Source organism: Polypterus senegalus, chromosome 1 (assembly GCF_016835505.1).
Source record: "Polypterus senegalus isolate Bchr_013 chromosome 1, ASM1683550v1, whole genome shotgun sequence".
Lineage (NCBI taxonomy): Eukaryota > Metazoa > Chordata > Cladistia > Polypteriformes > Polypteridae > Polypterus > Polypterus senegalus.
In genome coordinates this window covers 106757370-106774820 of record NC_053154.1, presented here as the reverse complement: position 1 = coordinate 106774820, position 17451 = coordinate 106757370, and the positions used below count along the sequence as shown (strand labels likewise).

The window sequence follows — 17451 nt, the reverse complement described above, 5'->3', positions numbered from 1 at the left end:
ATAACGGTAAAGTGCTAAGAATGGGGTGGAAAGACCAGTCTAGAAGCAGGAATATCTCTCTAATAAAAAAATCCTGGGATGAGACATGACTTTTTCAGAGAGATACTTTCACTTCCCGTAAGACAAGACTTTGTGCCAAGAGATTTAACCATGCCCGGGGCTGGAAATAAAAGACAAAGAGTAGATGACAAAGTAGAATGTCGTAAAGAGGTTAAAAAATGTTGGCACGATACACATGCCGAGCAGGTTAGAGATAATGAAAGTGCTAAAATTCGAAAGTCTCAAAAAAAAGATAGTAAAGATCGTATTAGCGCAAACAAACGGAAATTATTACTTGGTGAAATAATGGAACAGCGAAAAGAGATTGAATATGTTGTTTGTATTTAACCTTTAAGACGCAGACTTGTAGATCATCTAATTCGTGCTACCATCAGGGAAAAGTAGTGTTTGTTCCCAATGAAGAGGTATATCCGTGAGAATTAAAAGATTTGTTGTTTTTTTGAAAGTGAAATCCACATACTTGTGCAGCAGAGACGTGAAGTGGTTGACGCGTAGTGCAGGCTGGGTGGGGGTGGGGGCTTGTTGTCAAGCAAAGCCTTGCTTAAGTCCCTTGCTTATTGTATATCAAGGTGTACATAAAAAGCCTTAAGTTAAAATGTGCTGGTCAACAAAGCCTTTGCATGAAAGGCATTATAAATAGTAAACCATGACTGAAAAACATGTCAGCTTACTTCTCTGGTGTTTTCATATATATATATGTATACAAATATTCCTGCACCTAGGGATCACCTTCCTAGGTCTGATGATGTAAGCGATACCACCTTAGAATGAGAGGGGGTGCTGATGCTAACTGTATGTTTTACTTCCACTACAGTTCTGAGAAGACATCCAAGTAGAACGCCTAGCACCGCCCACAGTGCCCAAAGATGGCTCTGGCACTTCCACCTTGGGCACCATAAAAAAACAGGTGGTTCCCAGAAGTGTTCTTTTGGACCCAAACCTCAAAGAGGACAGAGGTCTAGCAGAAAGAACCTTTATTTAAAGCAATTAGACTGCTAAGCGCCAATGATATTTATGTGCCAAGAGAACCATTTTTATGTTGCTGTTTTGCAGACTAAACAAGGTTGCCTGGATGGTGCCCCAACATTTTTTCTGGCATTCCCTGGTATATATGTGGTTGTTTATACATTACATTGATTTATGGACCTCACTCTTAAAAATAATGGATTCTGTAATGGCACTTTACTGGCTTGTATGGTTCCTTTCAGACCATTGCTTGTTTAGTATATTTTACTCCACTTCATCCCATGGAGGACATGGTTATTTATGGAACATGTTACATTTTTTAATAAGAATTATTTCTGGAATATTCTGTTGGATGGTCCTTTTGGTTTCTCTATGGAAAAGCTCCAAAGATCAATTTTTTGCACCTTAAGTTTAAAGCGTATTCTTGTGTCGCAGCAGTTTAAGTCTATAGTCTATTCTTATGTCTTGACATTACGTACGATTTTCCTGTTTCTTTCAATACAGCTAGGTGGGGACCGAGCAATGATTCAAGCTCAAAGAACCCCCTCGCCACCCCAAACGCTCACACAAGACATGGTTCCGGCATACAGTAAACAGATATGGTCCAGTGATCTGAAGTGCCTCGCGTCGGGCTGTTAGTACTAAAACCTTCCAGAAAATCCATCGGGATCGAGTCCGGGTTCAGAGGTGTAGTTCCAACAAATGTATCAATAATTGTTCCCATTCACTTAAAAAAATCAAAACTGATCAAACAAGGAAAACTGCACTGGTACATCTAGTCGACAGCAATTAGATATTGTGACAAAGCTCTCCAGGAACTCTGGAAAAAACTGACGCCAACTTTCTTTGCAATTAAACTAATTTTAACAAATAGAAGAAACAGAGGCAGACCAGAGAGAAGAAACAGAGGCAGACCAGAGAAGGCAAGTCCGCGAGTGTTCTCGCTAGGCGGCGAATTGTGTTTCCGGGTAAATCACAACGAAGCACCGTCCAGTTTGCGCTCACTCGTGCTTCTGCGGGTCTGCCCTGCTGCAGCCTGCGAGGGAGCCTTGCGCCAGGGGAGGGCGTGCGGAGGAGATTCGCTTGAAGCGGACCAGAGCCGTCCACCTGCTGCCCCCCTCTTCTGCAGAGAGATAAAGAGAAAAGACGGATTTCATGCTTGAGCTCTAGCCTCTTGCTTCCATTCCGCTTCGATGTATTTCCTGATTTCGCGAGAACCCGAAGCGTACCGAGGTAGGTGACAAAGTGCGCTTGTGCAGGCTTTCGCGTTATATCAGTCGGTGAGAGGGCTCGGATCTGTTTCAAAACTTGAGTGAAACATGCAAAACCTTCGGCAACATTTTTACTCACAATACGTAGAGTCGTGTACTAGACACTTTTGAAGTTTCATTTATTTTGGTTTCGGGGGGAAGTGACAAGGTTTGTGCTTTCGTTTGCAAAATGGGTAATTGATGGAGGGGTACGAGCGAACTTAGTTAACCAAGGTGGGGAAGGCGAGTGTGGACAAGTTTACTGTGGCATTCCAGCACGGAACAAAAAGCGCAGCTTCTACACTCAGGTCAGTGCTGTCTTTTATACCATTTGTTCACTTTCTGTGGGCGCCCTTGGGCAAAGTTGGCAACTTGTTCGTTTACACTATAACACGTAAAGGCAGAATCAGTGCTTTCCGATTGCAAAGGGCAGTGCTCTTGTGTCCGAGGTCTCGCGCAGTTTTCTCTACCTTCGACCGCTCACAGCAGACGCCAGTGTGAAAAGCTGTACCGCCGATGGATTTTAAATTCCGCGTGTCCTCGAAACCCTGCGTGGATCAGTAATGCAGCTAGGAATGTTATTTGGGGAACGATTTTATACCTTGCTGAGTCTAGGAATCCCAATAAGGAGATGTTTCAGCCGCTGGAGTGTCTGTGCTTTGTGTCCACAGATTCCAGACCTTTTCAGGCAGTTGCTGCTTAGTTTTAAAAAGCTTTTGAGCGAGCCGGCATTCATCACAACTGACTTAGTGTTTAGTTGAAGGACTCCGTGCAGCCGCCTCATCCACTTGGAAATTACCGAAATTTTCGGCAGATAATGTACGTTTTTAAAGCGACAGGTCAAAGGGATTTACTGTTTTAAAATACGAGCCATGAAGGTTTTCCGGGTTGCAGACTGCAACATCTGGCGATCTTTCACTTTATTATATCCATGGCCCACTTTGCATTTTATATAAAAAATCTCTTTTTCCGGTTCCCGCGGAATTACAGGCCTTTATTGTGCACCTGTGTTGGAAACGATCCAGAGCACCACCCTGCCAAGGCAAGCAGAAAGGCATCTGGCCTTGGGGTCTGTGTGCCAGCTCATCTGTTGTGGTGGGGTTTAGTAGAGCAGCTCTTCTTACTAGCCCTTATATAAAAATAGCTAGATCTGTTTTGAAGATTTTAGGATTTTAGTGTGCAAGCCTTTAGTAGGGGGATGTCTTATTAAAAACTCCCAAGTATGTCAAGTGTGTTCTATAGAAGCTGCAAAGATTCTGCATAGGAGACACAAAATAGCAAGGCTCTTTAACTGGTAGGATATTTGGTTGGATTCCATTTGCATGATTGTCCAAGTTCTCCCATGGTGTGCTTTTCTTAATTCACGCAGTCAAGAAGAGCTTTATTGGCATAGTGTTTTACCCAGAGAAAAGGAGCATACACAGGGAAGTATGTAGTGGAAAATCATTCCATATTTAGGGGGGGATGAGGGGGATTTTATCTTTGTCAACCCAAGCCCATTAATGATCTTTACTGCAGTTACCATCAGAATGAGCAAGGTGTGTGATAAAGCTAATAATGTAGCCAGTCAAGAGTTGATTCTGAAAAGGGCATGTACTTGGTTGTTTGAACTTAAAGGAAAAACTCCACCCAAAAATGACTTTTGTATGTTACTTGCTTCATGTACTTTGAAGTGGTGGCAGAGAAAAAGTTTTAATCTCTCTCTCTTGCAGAAAGGAGAGGAAAAAAATGGATACATTAGAATCCATAGTGACCAATGCTTTACAGCAGCTAACAATGGGGGACAAAAAAAAAAACTTCACATTACTTGAGTTGCATAATTCACATATCAGTTATCAATGTGTAGGCCCCAAACATGCAAGACACATGATTTTTAGCTACAATATTGTTAAATGGTTACTTCTGCAATCATCAGTGCACATCCTGAACTGTAAGCTAAGGCCTCATGGGAATGACTTTGAATTGAAGATGGGACTTTTGACCATCGAATGAGCGGCAGAGGCGGGTCTTCAATTCAAAAAGCTATTCAAATGAAGCTTTAGTTTACGATTTAGGACTATGCTGATTGTTCAGGAAGTAACTATTTAATGAGACTTTAGCAAAAAGTAATGTCTTGCTCATTTTGGACATCTGTCTGTATAACTAGAAAGTGAGTTATATAACACAATTAATATGAGGTTTTCCTTTTTTCCAGTGACATTTTTCACACCATTTGGTGTTGCTCAGCACAGGTCACCATTCGTTTCTCTTGTATCAAACATTTTTCACTCTCTAATTTGCCTGAAAATATGAGAGAATTTTTTTTTTTCTGGAGTAAGTAACAGAAAACAGTATACATTTTGGGTAGAGTATTAATTCAACATGGCAGTGATGGGATTCACACCTCTTCTTTATGAAGGAATGGTACAGTATGTCATTTCACGCAGTGCTTTTCTACTATGTTCACGAATAGGCTATTGAGCCCTGGAAGGGCATTTTGTGTGAATTGTAAAGGCTGGTAGAATGTTTCAGCAAATTATGCAAAACCTGGTGACCACAACGCTGTACATTTGCCACCACCAGTACAGATGTGTTGTAATGTATGTGCCTGATTGTGTGTGTTGGCGGCTGGCTGAAAATTTACTGGAGAAATCGAGCCTGCTTCTTTGTGTTGCAACTCTGCCTTTTAGGGACCTTTCACACAAAAACACCAACCTGGTTATAGCCAATCTTTCATTTTCGGGAATAATCATGAGTAGTTAAGGGTGTTTAATTGCTTTCAGAGGAGGGTTAACTCAAATGGCAGCATGAATTGACTAGAGTTTAGCAATGGGAGAAAAAAACGTTAGATACTGTCTTAAAATTAGAAAATATTTGACTTTCAGATTCACTAGAACTTTGAAAAATAAATTGTACTTTTGTTTGTTTAAATAGTAACAAAGCTAACATTTTTAGCTAAAACAAATAGTTGCTGCATTTTCAGAAGATATTTGCCAAACAAGGTGTTCAGTGTCAATACTCTTTGCTTGCACATCTTTTGAAATGTATCAATGTGACAAAACACCATTTTGTGTTTTGGGGGAGAAAAGGAAATTACAAACTGTTGCATGTTTAATTGCAAACTCCTCCAGTTGCTGCATGCAACACTACTCATTTAAGCAAAGATGTATACACTTACATAATACTCATTGCATGAAATTCTATAGGCCCTCAAAGACAAGGATGTGATGTGAATCTCAGTGCTTTATGATAGGCTGAATCCCTGTGTATGGTGCAGGTGAGTATGTACACAGTCCTTCATGATTTTGTTTACTCACATAACATTAAAAGCCATTTAATGTTATGTTCCTGTGACGTTGATTTTGTTTGCATTAAAAATATGTGCACATAAAGGTCTTTTTGTATATTGTTGTGCCACTGGTTACAGATTGTATTTTCCTTACCAGCAATATGAATTCTAAATGGTTATCTATAACATTTTGTCAGTGTCTTTCAAGGATCTGCTTGTGTAGTTCTCCATTGGGAAACTGACATCTATTCAGCATTCTCTCGGATTAATTTCTCCCCGTTATAAACATATGTATATTGGGCTTTTGGCCTCATTTGTTTTTTTTATCAGTTTGTTTATACATTTTACAGGCAAGAGCATACAGACTATGAAATATTTGCGTTAAAGAGACCCCAACCCTCAAATCCATATAATGGATAGACTGAAGAGAAGTTGCAGCCTGTGGCATTTGTGCCTTACGTATCCTGTACATACCCTCTGTTGGTTTCTGTTCTTTGTTTTATGTGACACATGTTGAGAAATTTGGTAAGATGCAGGTGTTCTTGTTTTTCTCTGATCCAGGTGTAAAACCAATTATCTAAACTCCATTTATTTAGGCCTTTATTTAGCTGCTTCCTTTGAAACCTATTCTGTTGTTGCTTATTGTTGCCACATATTACAGGAAGGTGTTGGCATTACAAAGATGAAATGGAGGGAAGAGACCATGTCCGTTGCCCTTCAGTTGAGATTTTTTTTTTTTTTAAGCAGTGTTTGTATGAATCATACAAATGCTTCTTTTGTCAAATTTTATGGAGCTGATTTACAAATATTTAAGTGGAATAGTGTTTTGGACACCATTAGATACCACAGGTCCAGAAAACAGATGAATGAAGAAAGTGGGATTGTATAAAATGTTTTTGAAACATTTAAATGTAACACTTTGTGCAAAATTGAAAAGGACAGCTTGATCTGATGTTTCTGTTTCTAACATCTTAATGATTATTTAGGCGTAATTTAAATAAGCTGAGTATTGTAATTTTTGTCCTGTTGCATGTGGTTTTTGTTGGTAAGTAACAGTGGATTAAGGGAAATATGATAAATATTTTCTTTACTACTTTTTGCTTCTGCAGTGATAACTACAGTAAACAAATTAATATTGTCTTATTTGTGAGGAATTTGGATAATAACACTTAAAATTGACTCATATTTTGACTGACTAGTTAATTGAAATGACTTGTATGTTTACAGTAAGTTTCCATTATGTACTGTGAATAATAACTGTTAAGTTTACCTTTCCTAGCACACATGATACTGATGAAATTACTGATTCAAATAAGAGTAGTGCAAGAATGCAAATGGACTTTGAAATACTACTTTATGATTTCTTTGAAGGCTTAGACTGCTATCATTGCATGCCCTAAGCAGTTGAAATTGCGTAATTGCAGTCAGTTAGGAAACTTTTTTTTCAATGTCCATAAAACGTAATTTTAATTTGAAAGTATCTAGTGTTAATAAAACTAGCTACCTCAAGATGAAATTGATAGACTATCTAAAATGAAATTGGAGAAAAGCCAAGCAAAATGACACCTTTTATTGACTAACTAAAAAGAGTACAATATGCAAGCTTTCGAGGCAATTCCGGCCCCTTCTTCAGGCAAAATGTAATACAGAAACTGGAAAATGAAATTGTAATAGTTCTACTTCTAATTGCTTATGATGACTACTTGCACCCTTATTCAGTTTACTAGTTTGATGTGTTTAAAATAATTTGAGGGAGGTGTGTGTATAGATCTATAGACACTATACTTCGGTTCCCATTTCTGTATATTAGGTTGCTAGTTACCATTTTTATTCTCATGTTTGAAATTTTGTTACTCTAGAAGAGTCTGATAGCTTCTTTAGCTTAGATTTCCGTTAGTCGTTAGTTAAAACACCTCATCAGCACTCATGAGAATATTTTTAGTTAATGTTGATTGTTCTTAATTCAGTTCTTCGTGGAAGCTGTAAGTTATGTGTTTTATGTATGAAATCATTTAGTTTGAATGTAGAGCAATGTATTGCCTTCATGTCTGTTTAGCATGTGGCTATCTTCTTGATAAGGCCATTGCCTTACTACTTTCTTTGTCCCACTGTATAGTCTATAATCCATCATAGCTAAGGGGTCTCTTTTATGGATATGTTTAGTAATTTTAGAATATATTTAATATATTTGCATGTGCATAATACTCTTTACAAATTTACAGAATCAACGTTAAAATTAGCGGCGCAGTGGGTAGCACTGGTGCCTCGCAGTTAGGAGACCCGGGTTCGACTCCCGGGTCCTCCCTGCGTGGAGTTTGCATGTTCTCCCCATGTCTGCGGGTTTCCTCCGGTGCTCCAGTTTCCTCCCACAGTCCAAAGACATGCAGGTTAGGCGCATTGGCGGTCCTAAATATGTCCCTAGTGTGTGCTTGGTGTGTGGGTTTGTGTGCTCCCTGCCAGGGGTTTGTTTCCTGCCTTGCGCCATGTGTTGGCTGGGATTGGCTCCAGCAGACCCCCTGTGACCCTGTAGTTAGGATATAATAGCGGGTTGGATAATGGATGGATGGAACGTTAAAATTGGTCCATGCTCTATTTTTGGATATACTGTACACAGTGTATTTGCAGAACATATGGTTAAATGTATTATTATTCAACCTAGTTTAAATTCTGTCCAAATTATTATGCATATATAGTAATTTTGATGAACAGTTTACTGATACACAAAGCATCTACAAATCTCAAAAGCTGTGTCAGTTAAAAAAAAAAAAAAGTCATCCTGTTAATTCCTACTATTGTGAAAACAGTTTAGAAAGCTGGTGAAAAAGGCTTTTACTTACATCTTGAAGGTAATATTCAGAACAAGTTGGTCATTCAATCCCACTTGCTTTAAATATGCATTGCTTATTCTTCAATGCCACATTGATTTGTGAATATTTGAAAAGTTTGTTGGAGAATAATTGAAATAAATATAATGGCGTAGATAATCTCACTGTTGCCATAGAGTTGACAACAGGTAGGGCAATGATTTGCTCCTCCTCCTCTGTTTGGGGGAAATTTCATCTTCTGATTTTTGCAGCAGTGAGCCTTATGAATGCATGCATGCAGATGTGTTGATATTGTTTGTGTGTGTGTGTGTGTGGTTTATTACATAAAATACTTTTGAAAAATAGAAACTAAAAAGTCTGACAAATAGAGTGCACTTGGTTCCTGCTTACTTAGTTAATTAATAGAAGATTAGTCCCACAATATCTCATTCAGATACTTTTCTTGTGAGTTTGAAAGATGAGGATTAAGTCACCGTATACCTGTAGGTTTCAATACTGAAAGATTTTTTTTTCTCCCCTTGGCACAGAATATGCCTTTTATTCCCAGGATAGACTTATTTTTGCAAACCTTCCTTTGTTGCTGCCCCCTTTTTTTATTTGGTAGCTTGCTGTCTCACTAGTGCATCATTGGTTTACAGGGTATATTTAGAAGTTTGTACAATATAACCTAATATTTGATTTTTTTTTCCAGACTTTGCCTCCTCTAAATGAACATTGCCTATCTTGTATTTATAATTTAATTTTCTTTTTGACTATACGCAGTACTTTGCACATGGTCACATTAACCTGCCTTTGAAAAAACTTTTTCAATGTTTTTTGCTGGCACCTTATTCTTTACCACTCCAAATCCTTACTCTCTGTGCATTTCAGAAATTTACTGACTCCAATAGAACCTGTTCATCAATATCAAAATTGAAAGATTGTTGGCCCAAGGACTGACCATTTTGGGTAAAATGGAATTCGTAGTGCCCTGGACTGCAGATGAATGCAAGCATGTTATGTATTTTTGGCTGGTTAAAGTATTAAGAGACATTCACACTTTAAATGAGAAAGTATACTGCACAGTTTAAAACAATGCTGTGAAAAAATAAAAAAGCTAAATATCAGTAATGTGTGTAAGTACACACACATCAGGTGCTTGATCCGTAATGAGTCTACCATTAGCTATGTGTTCTTTACTGTTCTTGTTTAGGTCCTGATGTTAATCGAAACATCAGTCAACGCTAGTGGGCCTCAGTGGGTCCTCTCCCTTTTCTGCTTTTGCTCAATGAACATAACATATGTAGTATACAGTATATCAAGAGACATTTCCTCTGTTCATGAGAAAACATTGCTTAGCTCCCATGTCCCACACATGAATACTTGCCATACTATGATGAGTGACAACTGAGTAGGCTGCCTGCATCTGCAGTTCCCCTTCACTGGTTTTATTTGCTTATGCACTAAAGATATTCTTTTTTAATTTTCCTGGGGAGTCACCAAAGTACAACTTCTCAATACTGTGTAATGAGCTAGCGCTTGCACTGTTCTCTCACTTGTAGTAACCACAGCTGGCACCAGTGAGTTAGACATATTTTCCTAACATGAACCTTTGTGACTTTTGCTTGGCATAACTTAATATGAAATATTCCATAAAATCTCTGTAAGGAGGTAAGGATATGAAATGAAAGAGTTGACGACTGAAACACATGTGTCAACAGAATATAACAAACTGCTTTTGGCAGAAAGTGCTACTCCACCTTAGTCAATTTTGCTACTCTGTTTCTCGGTAAACACTTATGGAGATTGTTACATAAATAGAAGTAATGCTTACCCCATCCAGCTGCCAAAAGTAATGTCTCTGCTTAGAGTCATCATTTGTGGTGGTTGGAAACTCTGAAAGTTGCTACCCTTTATAGCTCCTGCATTTGTAGACCAACGTTATGTGCTGTTTCAGATCGGTCCCCAACTGGTTTATTTGTGTTGGTAACAAAAATGGATTGGCAGACAAAGTAACCTCCATGAGTCAGGAAGTTCTTTGTGATTTTTTTTTTTTAAAACTAAAAGTGTGATTTGGCCCTAAAAAGCTCATGACTTCATTCATCTTTTGCACACAACCCCATTTTATAGGTGTTGTGTTGCCTCCTTGCTCAGGTCAACCTCCTATAGTGTGCTCTGGTTTCCTACAACTGGATTGCTCTAGAAGAACAGAACTCTTTATATGTGAATAAGTTTAGTTATGGGCTGCCATTTTCAGAAGGGTTAATGTAGCTACAACAACTTTTATCAATTCTGTTGCATCCTGCATCACTTACTTGTTTACTGATTCCTAGTTGCTTCATTCCTAGTTCAAGTAAGTGGCAGGAGCTCTGCTCTATGGCACCCTTGCGTGCAACTGTAAGACAAGTAGATGACTTCTAAACTCCCAGAAGTGTATATATTAAAGTGAGAGATGCCTGAAATTGTAGGGTGAAAAGGCAAGCTAACATGAGCTCCTGCATCCATCTTAGACATTGTACTGCTGTCGGTTAGGTTTAATGGGTGGGGTCACGGTATGTTACTTAAGCACAAAATCCGAACATGTCTGGAGTTATTGTGAAATTCACAAGCTGTGCAACACAGAAGAGCTCATTTAAAAAAAAAATATGTACACATGGAGAAGTTTTAATGTTGAAGAAATATATATGTAGCTGAATAAGCCTGCCTCTGCTCTGTAAGAGTATGAGGAGATGCTAGGCCTAATGTTTTGTATGGTATGCTTGTTCATATGCAAACACTGCCAGATTAACCAGAGCTGGACAGATTTTACATGACCACTGTTTTCCACCTTAACAATACACTCACTGCTCACAGTGGTGAGGACTGAATCCCTTCCCTTTGCTCTATAGCAGGATCCCTGGGGAAAGACAATGGAAGTCTGGAAGCTGCAATTGTGTGTTTGTACTTGTGTTTGTGTTTAGTTTTATTTTTTTTGTTGGTGTTTCTATCTTGCCACTAGCATGTGACCATAAACCACTGAAAGCAGTTTAGCTAGCAGGCTGTTCTCCAAAATAGCCTTTATGATGTCAGCTATCAGAAGACAATTTCACTAATAGAATCCTCAGCAGTTTTTAATGGCATCTCTATTAGATGGTCGAGTCACTTCAATGACTCTCCATGTGAGACTGGAAAATGTATATTTATAGGTCTGTTTGTGTTGCAGTCATGCAATTTGCTCCAAGCTAATGAATTTGAAAAAAATCACAAGCCAATAAATGCTTGGCATTGGGACTAATGGTCTGTGCTAAAGAATTTTGCATCCAGTTTTATCAAAATTCAGGCTGGTTGATGATTCAACTTTGTTTTCTTTGCTGGTGTTAGTATTTTACCTTCATCTGTTTAGAAATACTTGTTTTATTTTCCCCATATGTTTAAAGTTCACGCTTGTTAAAGTCTGGACTTTAACTTGAAATGCTTGTTTTTTCTGTGTTAATTTTTTGTATTTTTTTTTTTTTTTTTTTTTAACTCTGCCACTTTGGTATGATTCATTTTTTGAGGATTCATTTTTTTTTTTTTAGTTCAGTTTAGTTTAGTTCATTTACAGTTGACCTCAGGCAGAAAAGCTGCAGTAATGTATGGTAACTTCCACTGGAGGTACACTTCTGGGCTGTGTCACACTATATAGTACATGTGAGCTGCAAATAAGGCTATTTTTTTTTTCTCCCCCTGCATTTTAGGATGCATTTTAATATGAAAGAAGTCCAACGTCACCCATTTGAGATGTTGCTAAGCTGCTTGTTTTGAAGTAATCCATCTTGGGTGACTTGACTTTCTTAAATAACAAAAGATACAAGTATTGTTTTTTTTTTTCTGATTTCAGCTTTTTGTAGCTGTGAAAATAAACCTGTAAATTTATCAGTAATTTGGCAGTGAAGGATTTGCAATATTGAAACAACTGGAAAGCTAAAGTTTAGGTGGGGAAAAGTCCAAAAAATACAGTGTTGTTGCTCCAAGTGAGGTAGACTGTAACATGCTGGGTGTCATTGGATTTTCAGACATGGTTTTAGTTTAGCCATAGCCACACTGTATGATAATTATTTCTAGTGACCACAGGAAGACGCAGCATAATTGTCTCTGTCTCAACACTGCATCCTGTTAATGTAAATGTTGAAAATAGTAGCGTGGAGTAGCCTTTTGACTGTAGACCATGAAGAATGTGTCTGCCGAGTGCTGTTAAAAGGGTTGTATCTGTTAATGAGTATGTATTCAGTAGAAAAAAAATATCTGATTTTTATTTTTAGACACAGCTACTCTCTTTGGATCTTGAACACATAACTAAACAGCAGTTTAACAGAAGACATTCTATATTATCCTGTGTTAATTACCATGAAAGAGGCTGCCGTCTTTTTTCCATTTTTCGTCTTTGAAGAGAACAATAATTACAGGACAAATGTGGTACCTGATGGACAACAACTACTGCTTAATTTATTAAATAAATAGTTTAATAATCCTAAGAGGATGTTCATGTTGACAGACGATAAACTACACACTATATAATAAAAATAGTACAATAGTTGTAAAGAGTATTGAAATATCGACAAGTGCCGATTGTAACATTTAAAAAAAATGTTTCAGTACTTATTTTCATGGTATGGATTCTACAACCTATATTACAAATGCACTTCCAGTTCGCTGTGGCTTTTCACAATTGAGTCTCATAGACTACCAATCGGCATGGCCAGTTGAATCCCCTTTCCACACACTCCCTGGAGCTTTCACCAGCATGATTTAATTGACAAAGAGGACAGCCAGAGAGTAGTGTCTGGGAATACTTGGACTTTGTGCCAAATGAAGGTGAAAAATTATAAGATGCATGCAAGTCTGTGTGTAAGATTTGCTATCACACAATACCAACTAAAGGGGCTATTGTAACCAATTTAACCAAACACTTCAAAGACCAACAAATATAATTTTGAGTAGGTATCTTATTCCTAATTTACAGAAACAATGTAAGCTTGTAAACTTGCATTTGAAGTAGGGATCTGACATTTTGTTTTGTTCTACAGTGAAATTTTTTTTCTAGTCAATTACATATTTAAAGCATTACAACAATACTTTTTTGCTGTTTTCATTCAGCACGTTTCTAGTCCACAGAAGAGAGCTAGCTTTCTGATTAATCTAACTTTGCTAGCATCCTGTGATCTTGCTCTACTGCCCTAACATTCCACTTTGTATAAGGGTACATATGAAGAAATGTTTTACCCATGCCACAGGACATAACTCAGAAAATAAGCATCTGTAACTATTTATGTTTTTGTCTTCCATGTTTGTAGCCCAGTGTAGAATTCTGACCAATTGCACCACCACATATTTATATACTTGAACCAGCTTTTAACTTCTACTGCCTGGATGAAGACTTGAGCCAGGGAACCAAACCTTGCTCCTCTTGGAATCCACAACCATCTTTTTAGCTTTTTTAATAGTGAGATGTAGAGGGTTTAACCAGTACTTATTAAAGCAGGCCTGTGCGGACCTGATTCGGTCTGCCATTTTTGTAGTCAATAAATACATATTGTCCAATAATTTCTGAATTGTCCAAGAAAGTCTGAAGTCTGATGTGTATAATGTTAACAGTAATGGAAATATAACAGTTCTGTGAGGTGGCCACTGTGTTGCTAACCACTTATTGTAATACACAGGTTTGTAGCCTTTCAAACTGTGGTCTTTCTGCATAGCAGTCACTCATCCAAAAGAATAAGGCTTTTTGACACCCTGCCTTAGCTCTCAGCTGTAATGCCTTTATAGTGGTAACAGCACTGGAGAAATGTAAAAGGTACAGTCCTTAAATTGCTGGCTTCCCTATCCAGATGGTAGTCCACCATTCATACCCGGAAGGTTATGGTTGTGTCCACTCAAACATGACTGATAGATCAACTCCAGAGGGTCCATTGCTCTTTCCTCCTGGACTTGTACCTGATTGAGTACAAGCCTCTCCAGGCAGCATATCTTCCAGATTGAGACTTCAATTGAACATGTACTAAAGAACTTCATAAGGTTGACTGGAACTGATCTTTGACATTGTGGAGTCTTCTTGGTTCTTTCTTCTCCTGATCTGCAGTTGTTCATCTTTAACACATCTTTACTGACTTTAAGACTTTAAACTACAATGTTTTATGTTCAGAAAGGCCCATGTCTAGATCTACCATCAGGATGACTTGGGTGTACAGCCTGGAGCCTTTGTATACAAGAAAAAAAAGTGTAACTGGAAAAAGTACATGTTTTTACCAACAGTACGTTCACTCAATATTCCGCCATCCAACATGCACCCTGAGCCCACTTTGATCCTAATGATTACTAACTTCTCCAATCAGAGGCAAATAAAAAAAATAACTTTTGAAAGAAAAATGTGTCCTGATATGGGAAAGTTATGAGTAGAGCTGGTATCTAATAGGTTACTTTTATTAGATTGTGCATATAATGTTGTTACTTTGCTGAAAAAAGTAAAGGTCTCCATTGATAGTCATTCAAAACATGGGAATGTGGCGCAGTGAAAAGAAATTAAAAAGGAGATAGTAAGAATAGGCACTGCATTTTTCAAAACCACACGTGGAATTTAAAAAAATAATAATAATTGAATGAGTACTTTGAACAATCCATGAATACTGCAGTTGAAATGAATGAGAATTCCATAACCGATGTGGTATCACTGCTTCAAGTAGGTTTAGCATCACTATGCATTTCAGTTCTACAGAGTCAATGATACAGACATGACTAACTATTGCACACAATGAGGGCTACTGCAGGTGATTAGATGCTCCAAATACTGCCAAATATGAACAAAGACTGTCCTTGCCATTCTTTTATTTTATTTGGTTCCCAAGCTGTACTACCTGTTTGCCACAAAGTGTCATATCACTTTAAAAATATTTCATTGATGTTTGTTAACTGTAGTATCTGAAGAAAGTTGATTTTCTGCAGATGTAATGTGCACTCATCAGTTAGTTTATTACATTCATTTATAATACAAAAATGAAAAAAAAGGAAAGTGAAGTTGACATGGTATAAAGTTTTGGACTTCTACTTTAATCTCTGTGTCTGACTTATTGTTTACATTTGTTACATTCATCATGTGTTACTTGTATGCATGTGCCTGATGGGGTGTCTTCAGTGGAAGTAGTAAACTGCCTTTTGAGTGCCACACTGGCTTACTTTAATACATTTTTTTTAGATCATGTACGCCTCACCCATCTAGATAAGAAAGAAGAAAGTTTTAAAATGATGCCAAAATATTTAACAGTGGTTCTGCATGTCTGATTAAATGAAGTCAACTTTGATATATGCCTGTTAGATTATAAAAAAATATGTTCCTCATGATGAATTTTGTTTTTCTGATTTAAAGTATGACATCTTTTGCCCATGTTATAATGGAAGGCAGCAGTTATTTAACTTTAGTAAAATTAGATATCATATTAGCACCATACTGTAAGGTATTCCTGACAAATCTTGATAGATTGTTTATGGTATGTGTCACATTTTATTGTTATCAGTCTTATGTTATTACCATGTCTGTCTGCATGTATGGTGTCTCGGCACCTAATTTAAAATTTTCCTGTTGTTTTTAAATGATGGAAATGAAGTAGTTCACAAACATTTTCTCACATTACTTTCAAAAATAAAAAATCAAGAATATAAGACGCTTCATGCCCAATGTTAAGTACTTTGGTTACTGGCTTATAGTGAAACACATCTTCATGAACACCCAAGTCTCCAAGTGTTTTAGAATATTTGACAGATCTGCCTGTAAATGATTGGTGTTTGCTACAGTGGGTTTATTTCTTGTTTCTGTCTGGTGTTCCTAAGTGGAAAATATTTAGTAGTATGACAATCCACCCTGCTTAATCTAGTTTGCATCAAAGCAACTGTTATAATGTCTTCATTCTTTGTGTGTCCATCTCTCTTGCTCTCTCATTACATATCTGGTCGGTCTTGCACTGGAGTTCATAAATATTACGAGTAGTTTTAGTTATATTTCTTTGAAACATCTTAAAAGTACATTCACTTGTGGTCTTTTGACTTTGTATACCTTGGTCCTTTCATGTTAATATGGTGCCAACTAAAATATACAGCATTATGTCTTGGCTTGATACACTTAATTTGGATGATTTCAATAATGTTTAAATTGGGTGCATGATGCAGTTTGTCCTAAAATTGGCAAGCAGAATGAAGTAGTCTGTTTTTTTTTTTTTCAGAAGAAAAAAGTAATTGGAAAACAAATCATAATCCTTGATTTCTAACTCTTTCAATGCCTTGATTTTTGTAAACAAAATCATATATATTTTTAAGTTTTTTTTTTTTGTATTTTTTAATGCTTGTTCAAATATTAATGCATGTTAATTAGCAATATACCTTTTAATAGTTGACAATTAACAAAATGTGAAAAAAATCATGTTTAATTCAGTTGCCTCTTTTTCATTATTTTTAATTTGCTGCCTGGTATAAATAAATATCTAAAATTGTGAAACCATTTTTCCCTTTAAAAACATTACACTCAGTAAATCCCTACTGTCCATGTTCTTTCCTACACATCTGGTTAAAGGTGACGGGGAACTAGTGCCCATCTTGGCAGCATTAAGTGCAAGGTAGGAACCAAAGTGGAAAGACATAGTCTATCATGGGGCACCTTCATGTGTATGGGGTCAAAAAGAGTCACTAGTTTATCTAACCTGTGTGTCTTTTGAATATGAGAGGCGACAGCCAGAAATTAGGTACATTTCTGGTATATGAATATTTCCTAAAGGGCTTTTACACATTTTTTGTTTATTGGAAATTCACATCATTATGCATGCAATGTATTATTTCTATTTTTAAATATATTCTGTTAGTTGGTGATTTCATCCTCTTGTGATTTTGTTGGCGTTATTGGTGAATAGCAGTGGCTTCTTTTGACTACCTTTTTTTTTTATTTTCCTTCCTATAAGTCTTTTCTGTTGATTATTCCCATAAATATGTGCCTGATTATTTCAAGTCAGCTGATGCAAACTGCATTGCACCTGAATTTGGCCTGCAGGGCTTGGCAGCTCCTTCATGTGACATGTTCTGTCACAGGCTTCCAGTCCCTGTCCTG

General features: G+C 37.3%; 1 protein-coding gene across 2 annotated transcripts in view; it reads left to right on the top strand.

Moving 5' to 3' along the window:
* Positions 1-1935: 1935 nt before the first annotated feature.
* Positions 1936-17451, top strand: part of pik3cb (phosphatidylinositol-4,5-bisphosphate 3-kinase, catalytic subunit beta) — a 157670-nt gene continuing 142154 nt past the window's right edge. The window contains exon 1 of one of the 2 annotated variants that reach the window (XM_039755648.1): positions 1936-2259. The gene's annotated coding sequence lies outside the window, so the exon portion shown is untranslated. Of the gene's footprint in view, positions 2260-2288; positions 2585-17451 lie in introns of those variants that run through there. The other variant, XM_039755657.1, reaches the window with a different exon arrangement.